Source organism: Bombus huntii, chromosome 9 (assembly GCF_024542735.1).
Source record: "Bombus huntii isolate Logan2020A chromosome 9, iyBomHunt1.1, whole genome shotgun sequence".
NCBI lineage: Eukaryota > Metazoa > Arthropoda > Insecta > Hymenoptera > Apidae > Bombus > Bombus huntii.
The window spans coordinates 8,607,533-8,612,617 of NC_066246.1; positions in this window are offsets into that span (position 1 = coordinate 8,607,533).

Here is a 5,085-nt window from a genome sequence, read left to right on the forward strand (position 1 = left end):
AGTTTTAAATTGAACGCTATTGCAAATTGTAATAACAGGATTCTACAATCGTCAAGACCATTTCGTTTAAATTGTTTGTAAACGTTAATTATTAAAAAATATAATATAACGGTATAAAAAGATAATGTGGTACATAAACATTAAAAAAATTGATATTCAATACACCTCCGATTCTCATAACATAAATAAGTTTCATTTATCCTGTCTTAATTTCTTCAATGGTTTAATTCGTATGGTTCAGATGTAATACTAACTAGGATGGTTATCTTTTTATTATATAACAGAGTATTCTAATGTATCGGGATACACATGCGTAGTCATACACGAGGTATTCTTCGAACAGCGTTTCTTATGCACTTGACCCCGAAAATTAACGTGACGTAGACAACGTAGACGTCTGCTTTCGTAGGCGCGAAATCATTTCGCAACTATTGGCGAGACCGCCGTAATCATTGCGAAAACTCGCACGTCATCCCGTTAACCAGTTTATACCATAAACCAATAGCGGCGAAAGTAGAAGAAAGGCACGGGAGGAGAGGTTGGCCTTGATTCGAAATTCGTCCCTTCTACTTTCAAGATCGCTTCTATTTTTACCGTAAAATACGTGCTTCACGAGATTTTTGATCTCCTGTGACGTCACACACGTAATAAAAAAATAGTTGCGTTGTTATGTGGTATAATCCGTGGCACCATAACCTACAAATCGTTAGTCCGATCGTTCTCACTCGTAACGTGATTTCTAAAGCGAGTGTAATAGAAATCGCTTAGTCATCTAGAAATCCTTTCTCTATCGATTCTTGTACTATAACACGTACGTCAATTCAGTATTAACTGTTATAATAGTTTAAACTACCTACACCTGCGTTGTGCGAATAGGGAAATTTAAACATTTAAAAATGGCAACGTTAAAATGAAAAGTAAAATGAATTATAAACATCATATTACTGTTTATATTGGGTTATAAAATTGTACACAGAGTTATAACAATATTTATTATATCTATTAGGCTATAAAACGCGAGTAACTAATATTCTGAAAATTTTTATTTACACCTCTATTGATAGTCTCGAGATGAAAGACAGTTGAACGGAGCCACGTCAATGTGCTTTTGTTTATCGATGTACTTACTAAGAGTCTTAAAACAAAGAATCTTACTATAAATAAAAAGATCACTGTCCCATATGAAGTTCTCGATACTTAGACACCGATTACACAGTGACTTATTAAAATTACACAATTAACACGAATTTACTAACTCATTACTGAGAAGTATGACATGTTTATGCTACTGGAGAAGCTTCCGAAAAAAAATCTGCGAAATAGATGTCATCGTCTTTTGACTTACTCGCCTTTGTCCTACCGAGAAAGATCGTTCGCTCCTTTTCGGAAATAGTAGCGTTCGTCATAACGTTAACGAAGCTGCTGCTCATCCCTCCCTTCGATTTAATGGGGGTTTCACGCAGAATTACGATTACGAGATACGAGTAAGGGAAGACTCGGTAAAAAGAAACGTGATCATTGATTTCAAGTGAGAGGAAAAAGAGGACACAGGGTAACTTTCAGAAGGGGAAGGTTTATTATCGAGGTGGGCCGATCGCACACGCGAGATGAGTACACGGTTAGGTGAACATGCAACTAATTGATCTGAGATTTAACGACATCCACATCGATAACAATTATGTTCTCAAACATGTCAAACGAAGAAGAGCGTTCGCGTAGAAAGGAAGAAAAAGAAGATATTAGATAAATCGTAGATAAAATCGCAAACTAGATATTATCGTTTCTTCGATACATTAACCCGTTACAAATTCTAATAATAATTTTTTGGTTATATTCATCTTCTTATTTACAGAAATGTTTTTTATCATTTTATGTATTTGTATTTGCAAAGGCTGGAATTAATATCTCTCTGTTAACATTCAATAATTGTAGAAATTTTTAATTAATAAATTACTCGGTTAACAGATAAAAACGCATGTAGAAATCTCGATAATGTTGCTATTATAATACCTATAAATGTGTGAAACATCTATTGCATTCTGGCTTCGATATTGCGACGAGATGAGTGATGATCGATTACGAATTCCTTTGAGAAGGCTGAATCAAGAAAAACCTGTATTATCACGAACGTTCATACATAGAACACGTTAATAATAGATAAGCAGACGTATAACTATGCAAATGAGTCATTCAGTTATGATAAGTTGGTTTTAATGCGTCTAGCATCGCGAGAGGGTAAGATACTCCGCTAAAAGAATCGACGTAAAGCGCTCATTGTCATTGCCATGTTCATCGAACATTTTGCTCGATACGTTCGTTATCATCAGAATCTCAACGGCAATTAATCCATGTTGTAGCGCGGGCATCGAGATGCTGTAATTATTACTATTATCGTCATCTTCTCTATTATTAGCGTTGTTCCACGGTGTTATGTCTACGGAAACATGCTTACCGTGCATAACCGCGTACACACTTACACGCGAGTACGCTTACTCTGACGTAGTTAAAAGTCACGAGCCACGGTTCTCGCTTATTAATTGCATGTTCGAGAGGCCGAACGTTCGTCTTTGCGTAATGGATGCTACATGCAAAAGTCTCGACGCGGTGGCGACATGCCTTGGATTATCAACGACCACGGTAATTAACAGAATCACGCGTACAACACCGCTAATGACGCACACGTTCGCCTGTGGGATGCCCCCTGCCACGGAAAACTTGCTCTCAGAAACGGATTTATTTATAAAAACATTAATGCACCGCTGATTCTTATGGAGGAAACGAACCAACTAACGACGTGTCTTCTGTTCCGAGTACGGAAAAAGCGCTCGCGTGCCAACGACGGAACGTTCTTGCAGCTGTGAGGACCTAGCCTTCTCTAGACGACATACCACCGATGTCTGTCCTAAGGATCAAACAGGCGTAGGATGTAAAACCGCGTAACTACCTCTGCCTTTTAGACGTTTGCACGCTCGGCGAAATTTACAATCGTTCGTTAACATGCTGACAAACGGAGGAGAAGGAAGATTCGATCTATCTACTTTCTTTCGCGAAATGCAAAAGTTACGTAATAACGAAGGAGTAGGTTCGAACTAACGAAGAAATCAATCTGACAAAACATTAAAATGAAAAAATCTCGTTGCAAAGATTTCATATCTACGTCTAAGAGACTATAAAGAGCAGTATATAAAAAGTGTTAAACAAATATGGGAAATTAACGATTATCTTACGGATTTCGGATCGGTAGAAGACCCATTCGATTGTTGGAAAGGAGGAAAATAAAAATGCAGCATCCGTTTGAAGGACGATGTCCAATGATCTGTGGCAGATGGTATCACGGTGCACCTGTGAGTGGCGCGGTTAGAGGAGCCGCGGAACGTGCCGGTGTAGCATCGAGCTTCCAGCAAGCTGATCGTGAGGCGAAGACGAGATCGGTTCGTTTAGATGCCCGGCTTCTACGATGTGAAAAGTGGGGGTAAACCGATGGAAGGTGTTTAGTGGGGATAGTTGGTCGCTCGCGGGGAGTTATGAATGAGTCGTGGAGTCCTGACCCACGAGTGCCACGTGGTGGGAGAGGCGGTAGTGGTGAGCGTGAAGTAAAGGGGAGGGATGTGATCGGAGGCAGGAGGCGGTAGAGCGCGGAGGAGGCGGAGGAGCAAAAGGAAAAGAAGGCCGGGGGAAGAAAGAAGAATAGAAAAGAAGCAAGAAGTAATGAGAGAGGAGTGCGAGAGAGACGAGGGAGGGAGGGAGAGGAGAAGGAGAGAGAAAGAAACGAGAAAGCGAGTGATCAAGGAAGGGCAAGGATGATAGTGGGGGTACTTAGGATTGACCGAAAGCGGGGTGTGGGCCACGTGCTTCGGTGCCTTTATACAATCGTATATAGGCACCGGTCGACCGAGTGGCCACTACCATACACTGATAGTCATACACTCAGGCCGCACGAGATAAAAGAGGAAAAGAACGACGTCGCGTCGGTCGAGGAAGAAGAAGGAAAAGAGGAAAGAGAACGAAAGAGAATACAATAGATAGAGAAGGAACGGACAAGAGAAACGACCTACCGACAAGCAAGGCAGACAGACAGAAGTCCACCTTCCACTTCCATTCCCTTACGCAGGTTCACTCCTACTATAACGACGAACGAACAGCCTGCCTCTGCTCGCTCGCCTGCCTATAGCTGGCTTCTCCTTCTCTGTTTCTATACCTACCTACCTACCTACCTTCTCTGCGCCGTGGTTAACTCGGACAGAGGCGAGAGGTGATACACTCGATACAGTCAGCCAGACGAGGGCAACGAAGACCTCAGTCACCTCCTGACATTCGGTATGGTACGACCTTACCCCACTGGCGTGCAACTAAGAAGGTATCGCCAAAAAGAGGGTTAAGAACATCCAAGAAGATCTCCGAGACTCGAGATCAAACGAAGACAGCCGGTGAAAGGGATAATCACCCACGAACAAGAGGCAACTGGGAAAAACCGAGAATAGGGACGCTAAACGAAAGAAAAGAAAGCATCTCCGCTGTTACCACCGCTACCGCACGGACCACCCTTAACGGTGTACCGAGCCGCTGATTCTTTTTTCCTTTCCACGCGAACCTCCCCGCCACATTCTTAAGCACCTACCGTTCCCCTCCTTCTACCATCTTCTGAGACAGCTCTCGTAACCCCCTTCCCCCCTCGTATAAGAATCAGTGCATCGCGTGTGTCGGGACCAGTGCCAAACGGCTTGTGATTCTGTGCGGACAGTTTTTCAAGTGTGATCACACGTTCCACCCGATAACCCGAACCATCGGCAACTTCTATGATTTAGTCAAGAGCGTGGGCTAAATCAAGGTCCTGTCTTCTAACAACTCGTTATTTGCTTTCTCAACGATACCGCATCGTAGAAAACAGACGCTATCTATTATAATAACAGTGCATTCTCCATGCGACTCGTATCTGTCAACTACGTAAATACACGCTCGATGACAGGGTACCACTGACCCGCGCCTTCACGCAGCCAGTACGGTATACATCGGTGCTGCGACACGCGAGGATAGATACGTCTCGCTTGCTCCTTGGCTGCCACGCGCCACCGCGAGTGCCTGCGT